Below are 8,145 nucleotides of genomic sequence, written 5' to 3' on the forward strand. Positions count from 1 at the left end.
TAAGGCTGGTGATGGATTTAGCGTGCCCCATTTAATTTGAAGAGCTGGGATCACTTATCTCGTATTGTGGTTTAGGATTGGGGAGCGGTTATGCAGGAAGCATCCCCTTTTCTATAACCGTCATACGTGAATCCATCTTTTGCATAAAGTCTCGCATTGCCTAGGTCAGCTCTTGCATGGAATTTTGAACCGGTTCTTCTTGAGGTCTCCCCTGATTTGGATTTTGATTGAAGAAACATTGAGGGGTAGCAGTTTGTCCATTTCTCCAACTAAAGTTTGGATGATTTTTCCAACCAGGATTGTATGTATTAGAGGTTGGTCTATTGAAAGGTCTTTGATAATTATTTACGGCATTGGATTGTTCATTCAACACTTCTCAAAAGGCAGGTATCGTAGGATAATTTTCAGTTGTATGAATGTTGCAATCACATATGCCGCAAACACTTTCATTAACCTTATCCTTCTTTCCTTCCATTGCCTCAACTTTTCTTATGAGAGTAGTCACTTTATACTTGAGATCATCCTCTTCTTTCAAGAGATACAATCCACATTTCTCCTTTAATTGAGTTGGCCTAGACGTGGTGTTCGATTTTGGGTAATAATCCCATGATTATGTTTTTTCAGCAAGACTATCAAGGTAATCCCATACCTCGTCAACATTTTTATTAATGAATTCTCCATTACACATTGTCTCGACCATTTGGTGCATGGAAGATGTCAGTCCATCATAGAAAAAATTTGTAATGCGCCATGTTTCAAAGCCGTATTGTGGGCATGAACTGACCAAATCCTTAAACCTTTTCCAATATTGGTAAAATGTTTCATCCTCCTTTTGGGTGAAGTTCATGATTGCTTTTCTAAGGGTAATCGTTTTATGATGTGGATAGAATTTCTTTATAAATTCTCTTTTTATATCATTCCATGTGCCAATGGATCTAGGATGCAGTGAATGTAACCACGTCTTAGCTTTCTCTTTTAAGGAAAAAGGAAAGAGTCTCAGCCTGACTGTGTCCTCAAACACATTTTGAAAATATAAAGTGGCTCTGATCTCATCAAACTCTTTCAAATGTAGATATGGTTCTTCAGATTCAAGCCCATGAAACTTATGAAGGAGTTGGAAAACCCCTGGTTTAATGTCCATATGTCCTGTATTTTTAGGAAAAATCATGCATGAGGGCGTACTCACCCTCGTTGGTTGTAAATAATCTCGTAAAGTACATGGCGAGGGTGCTTAATGCACCTCATTCTCCTCCTGAATGTCCTCCACCCTAGATTGGGGTAGAAGAGGTTGATTTTTAGCCATTACTTCAATTAACTCAGGGGATTTCGAGTGGTATCTAGTCCTGCGATGGATAGTCAACCCCTCAACCAATCCTCTTTCAGCCAAGAGACGTCGAGTGTTGTCACGGGCCCACTTGGGCATGAAAGACTCGCAGCCCTCAATCAAATTTGAAACCTAATCCTAAGTAAGGAAAAGAAAATCTAGAAAGAAAGAGAGAGTTAGAAAGAAGTTACCAAATTGCAAGCCCTAAGTAACAACACCTGCAAAAGAAAACAAAACAAGTCAGTTTCTAAAGAAAAGGTCTAGAATTTAGAAAATCCTTAAAAAGGAAGAACTAAACAAACCAATTTCTAAAAGAAGAAATTCCTAAAAGAAAGTGGAAATTCTAAAATAAATTAGGGAAGTCCTAAACTAAAAAGGAAGTTACTAAAAGAGATCTGAAAAATTAAAAGTAGAGAAAGAACTTACCGAATTAGAAATTTCTATCTTAAAGGCCTACAAAATAGGAAATTTAGTTTTTAAACAAAAATTCTATGAGTAGAAAATTAGGAAACAAAATTAGATTCTAAAAGAGTTAGAATTAGAAAGTTACTAAAAAACAAAAATAGAAAGTTAATTTCTTAAAAGGGAAATAACTAACATAGTTTCTAAAAACAAAAAAGGAAAGTTTCTAAAAATAAACTATTTCCTACAAATAGGGAAATACTAGAATTAGAAAATTTCTAAAATTCAAACCCTAATTTTAAAAGTAGAAAAAGTAGAGAAATTGGGAAGGAATTACCAATTTAGAAACTTATGTCAGGATCCTACAAAATAGGAAAACAAGTTAGTTCTAGAAATCAAATAAAAATCTAAAACTAAAGTTAGTCAAATTCTAATCTTAAACTAATTTTAAACCTAATTAATTTCAGAGAATCGCAATCGTCAATCCCCGGCAATGGCGCCAAAAACTTGTTCACTCCCCAATTATAGAGTTGTGATGTAGTAATAATCTCGGTAAGACCGATGTCGAATCCCAAGGGACTGAAACCTGTACGTAATCTGAAAATAACTAGAACTAGAACTAGAAAAAGATGAAACTTAAATCAAGTGGATTTGAGGAATAATGATGAAATAGTAAACTAAAATATGTAGAATTCAAAGGTATGAAACTAGGGATTCAGAGGATCCACTTGTAGAGATCAGGGAGATCATAGGCCTGCTTCAAGAATCATGGAAATTAAACTGAACTTCCTCTGATATAATTTTAAAGAGATGAAAGGTATATGAATTAGAATGGATTCCATCACCAAACCATGCCCAGGAGACAAAGCAAACAATAGAATTAAACTAATTACCAACCAATCATCATGCTATGAAGGTTAGGAAGAGTACCGTCATCCGACCATGCCCAGGAGACAATGGTGAACAACATGGCTTCCTGACATCATAAACATAAAAGGAAAGAACATGCTCAAAGCCATTGCAGACCCATTGTAATTTTAGTCATAACAAACTATTAAAAACTAAAAACATTTTCATAATCAGACAAATATCAAGTTCAATTCCATGTAAATAACAAGCATAAGCACAGAGTTCTTCCCATCACGCTGTAAGCTTCACCTCTTAGCCCTAGCTAAGAGGTTTAGCCGACCATGATTAGGCTAATTCTAAAATAAACAAAACATGAAAAAGAAAGGAAAAGGAGAAAAAACAAATAACTTTGTTCTCTCTCTCTGCTCATGTTCAAAAGCCTCCTCCCATTCCCCCTTTGTTCTCTCTCTTCTCTTTCTTTTATAAGCAGAGCAGACGGTGGAGAGGTTAGTTGCTAAGAACCGACCTTGCTTACGCTGAGAGAATCCAGAAATTCTTATGCACAGCGGCGTCTTCTTTCGCAGCAAAACCGCGAGACCGGTTTGTGCTTGGATACGGTCACGTCCGAGCATTCTGTCAACATAGGTAGGGTCTAAATTTCCCTCCCAACCGTTTGGACGGTGAAGATCAGCCATCTGAACACCAACAAGATCACGCAGTGGGCCGCAAAAATCGGGCGGCGTCCGGTACTTGCAGACACTGGCTTTGCGCACGGCAGCTGCACTGGACCTTGTGGGGCCCACTCTCGGTGATATTAAGGTGAATCATCGTCGATAATTAGATTAATAAGGTCTATTTAGACCAATATTCCAAATTTAAAGTGGATCCGAGCTTTGGGTAGACCACACCATTAATCAATGTGGCGGAAGCATCCAGTCTTTGCATTCTTGATCGTATACATGGTTGCAATTAATTGATCAGGTTTTGGTCGTTTTATACTCCTGAGAACATTGGATGGCTTGGATCATCAGTCTGGATGATGAAAGTGGGCCAGCAACGTCTCAGAGGATGGCCATGCGCGAGAGAGAACAGAGAGTCTGTCTCTGTTTAGAAAAGTCAGGCTTGGTGCGGTAAATGCTGTTTGACTGCTTGTTATGGGTTTAGTGCACTGCGAGTGCACTTACTGCAGTGCATATGCAGCACTCGTGTGGGTCCCACAATAATATTTCTGATAACTCCACACCGTCCATCTGCCTTCCAATATCTCTCAAAGGGTTGAGACCAAATTTGAAGCATGTCCAGAGATCAAGTAGGCCCTAGATTGATGATTTATGTGCTTATCTGTCCGTTGGGCCACTTCTGCAGGGATTTGGGGGCTGAAATTTGACGTGTACGGTTAAGTTAGGGTTCTCAGGCCATATATGAAATCTTGAGCCGAACGAATGATGGAAAACCTGTGATCTTGCATTCAAGACACTTTTCAAGCCTCTTTGAGGTGAAGGACTTGATTTTCTTGAATCTACGGCGTGTAAATTTCTCGATCTTGGTCCCCTGGGGTCCATTCCTTGCCTTGGTGATTTTTTAGTATTAAATCCATGCTTTTAGTACCCCTTTTCAGTCCACGCTTATAAATCCACCTTACAACACAGACACGATTAAAATAGGGCGTTAAACAGTATCATGTTTGTAAATTCAGGTAATAACTGGGGTTTGATATGTAATATTTGACCCTCAACAAAACCCCCAACCAGCATTTTGCTAGTCCCAAGCAAAGTATGCGAAAAATAAGTTGAGAATTACAGGACAATCTTTATGAACTCAAGTGATTTTTGAAAAGTAATCGAGATACAAAAATTCTAAGATGCATGAATGTTGGGCATTACTTCCTCTTGGAATCAAGCGCACAATAAATTTCATGATCAAGTTTAAAGTATTTATGCATTAATTAGAACAATTCTAAACAATGAGTACCATGAGTGTATAATGAAATCGCGGCTTATCATCATTGAGAAATCCAATAGATAATTTCTATGATAACATTGATAATCAAAAGAGCATTCAAGACACTCAAAACCTAAATCAGAACTTGCCTTACAATTCTTCTTTTTCATTCTTCTCGCTTTTGATTTTTCCATCGAGGGAGAAGAGAATCGAATCCACACTTATAGGGAGCAAACCTATGGTAAAGATCGTACACCCAACCCTTTTCACATATTATCCATGGGGAATTAAATATACACCTATAAGGAGCAAACCTATGGTGAAGATTATTCACCCAATCCTTTCGAGCTTAGTGATCACCAAGTTAATCCTTTAATATCGAACTGAACCCTTAATGTGCAAGCGAGATGTGTTTTGTGAAATCATGACTCAATCAATATTTAAAACCTCTAACCATGGATTAATAGTTTGAACTTAACTGTGAAATTTAACAAATAGCTGAATCCAAGGGTCATAAATTTCCAACATCACTTGTCTTGTAATTCTAAATCCAAGATAGCCGTCAAAATCACTTCAAATTCATACAAAATTCTAAAAATTTTAGTTATGGTTTGCACCAATTCAAGAGACTATACATTAGGCATTCAATATATAAGACTAGAGTGAGACTAATTAGGCATTTAAATGTGTTGCAGGATGTTGTTTGAATTGCTTATCCTAATAGGTGCACAAGTTGGGATGGATTGGACTTCTATCTTGAGAAAACGCCATGATTTCAGGTAGTTATTATTGTAATGGAAAGTTAAAAAATTAAAAGAGAGAGAGAGAGAGAGAGAAAATGAATTCATGGAAAGAAATGTTCTTTATCATTAGGGCTGCTTTCACAGGTTTGATGTAGAAATCGTCGCCAACTTCACAGAAAGACAAATAGGATCAGTGGCCACAGATTGCAACCTAGATTTAAACAAGGTTCGAGGTGCCATCAACAATGCTAATAGAATCCCCTAGGTCAGATTGTTGATTAGACCTGATTTTATTTAAATGATCTTGATAATCTATTTTATTTAAATGAGTAGACTCAGATGTGCGTCGAAGCTATCCGGATGTTGAGCAGGGGTCCATGAAAGGTGGGAATGCCATTATGACCATGATGAAACTGTCCATTTCCTATGAAAAGCATTGGAGTGGCCTGGCCATTTGGACAGGCCGTGTTTATGTAATCGCTCGAATTTGTTAGAGCAGATCGGATGTGCGTCGGAGCTATCCAGATATTGAGTGGGGGTCCCTGGAAGTTGGGAACTGCTGTTATGACCATGATGAAGCTATCCATTTCCTATGTACAGCATTAAAGGGGCCTGACCATTTGGACAGGCCGTGTTTATGTATTTGCTCTAAATTAATGGAGCAGACCTGGATATGCGTCGGAGCTATCTGGATGAGCGGGGATCCCTGTAAGGTAGGAACCGTTGTTATGACCATAATGAAGCTGTCTATTTCCTATGGACCGCATTGGAGGGGCCTGACCATTTGGAGAGGCCGTGTTTATATCTGTATTTGCAGGGACCACACCCTTAACCTAAACCACACCCTAAACCTAAATCACACCCTAAACCTAAACCTAAACCTATAACCTATACTTACAACCTTAACCTAAACTTATAACCTTAACCTAAACTTATAACCTTAACCTAAACCTATAACTTAAAACATAAATCTAAACCTAAAACCTAAATGTATTCTCAAATCCCTAAACCTAAACCTACACCTAATCCTAATCTCAACTCCCTAACCTAAACTTAAACTTGAAAATCCAAACCTAAACCCGATCCCGAACCCGAACCCGATTTCCTAAATCTAAACCTTAACCTATTCTCAATTTCTTAAACCTATAGCTTATAACCTAAACCTAAACCTAAACCTAAACCTAAACCTTAACCTAAACCTAAACCAATTCCTATGACCTAAAACCTTAACCTATAACCTATAACCTAAACTTATAACCTATAACCTAACCTAAGCCTAAACCTAAAACCTAAACCTTAACTTATAACCTAAAACCTAAACCTAAACCTTAACATATAACCTAAAACCTAAACCTTAACTTATAACCTAAAACCTTAACCTAAACCTAAAACCTAAAACCTAAAACCTGAATGTATTCTCAAATCCCTAAACCTAAACATACACCTAATCCTAATCTCAACTCCCTAACCTAAAACCTAAACCTAAACTTGAAAACCCAAACCTAAACCCGATCCCGATCCCGAACCCAATTTCCTAAACCTAAACCTTAACCTATTCTCATTTCCTTAAACTTATAGCTTAAACCTTAAGCTAAACCTTAACCTAAACCTAAACCTAAACCTAAACCTAAACCTAAAACCTATAACCTATAACCTAAATGTATTCTCAAATCCTTAAACCTAAACCTCCACCTAATCCTAATCTCAACTCCCTAAACCTAAACTTGAAAAATCAAACCTAAACCCGATCCCGAACCCGAAGCTGATTTCCTAAACCTAAACCTTAACCTATTCTCAATTCCCTAAACCTATAGCTTATAACCTAAACCTAAACCTTAACCCTTTTTTTTTTCTTTTTTTTTTTTCAAGCTTACCTAAACTTTAACCTAAACCTAAACCTAAAATTATAACCTTAACCTAAACTAAAACCTATGACCTAAAACCTTAACCTATAACCTATGACCTAAACTTATAACCTATAACCTAACCTTAACCTAAACCTAAAACCTAAACCTTAACCTAAACCTAAAACTTAAACCTTAACTAACCTAAAACCTAAACTTAAACCTAAAACCTAAATGTATTCTCAAATCCCTTAACCTAAACCTACACCTAATCCTAATCTCAACTCCCTAACCTAAACCTAAACCTAAACTTGAAAACCCAAACCTAAACCCGATCCCGAACCCGAAACCAATTTCCTAAACCTAAACCTTAATCTATTCTCAATTCCCTAAACCTATAGCTTATAACATAAACCTAAACCTTAACCTAAACCTAAACTTAAACCTATAACCTTAACCTAAACCAAAACCTATGACCTAAAACCTTAACCTATAACCTATACCCTAAACTTATAACCTATAACATAACCTTAACCTAAACCTAAAACCTAAATCTTAGCCTATAACCTAAAACCTAAATCTAAACCGAAAACCTAAATGTATTCTCAAATCCCTAAACCTAAACCTACACCTAATCCTAATCTCAACTCTCTAACCTAAACCTAAACCTAAACTTGAAAACCCAAACCTAAACACGATCCCGAACCCGAACACGATTTCCTAAACCTAAACCTTAACCTATTCTCAATTCCTTAAACCTATAGCTTATAACCTAGACCTTAGCCTAAACCTAAACCTAAGCCTATAACCATAACCTAAACTAAAACCTATGACCTAAAACCTTAACCTATAACCTATAACTTAAACTTATAACCTATTATCATGCCCCAAACTCGAAAAGCGGGCTCACAAAATTTTCAATCGCCGAGTCTGGCGCCGACAGCCTCCGTAGTGCCTCATTCTCAGATTCCGGTACTCACATGCCAGATTCCATTCCTGAGATCCTATAAGGAGGATTCTCAGTATGAATTTTTTATTTTTT

General features: G+C 37.1%; 1 non-coding gene across 1 annotated transcript; it reads left to right on the plus strand.

Moving 5' to 3' along the window:
- Positions 1 to 758: 758 nt before the first annotated feature.
- Positions 759 to 865, plus strand: LOC131236286 (small nucleolar RNA R71). The gene has a single exon (XR_009166659.1). It is a non-coding gene; the product is annotated as a small nucleolar RNA R71 (small nucleolar RNA).
- The last annotated feature ends 7,280 nt before the right edge of the window (positions 866 to 8,145 follow it).

This window comes from Magnolia sinica, unplaced genomic scaffold (genome assembly GCF_029962835.1).
Source record: "Magnolia sinica isolate HGM2019 unplaced genomic scaffold, MsV1 ctg349, whole genome shotgun sequence".
In the NCBI taxonomy this organism is placed as follows: domain Eukaryota; kingdom Viridiplantae; phylum Streptophyta; class Magnoliopsida; order Magnoliales; family Magnoliaceae; genus Magnolia; species Magnolia sinica.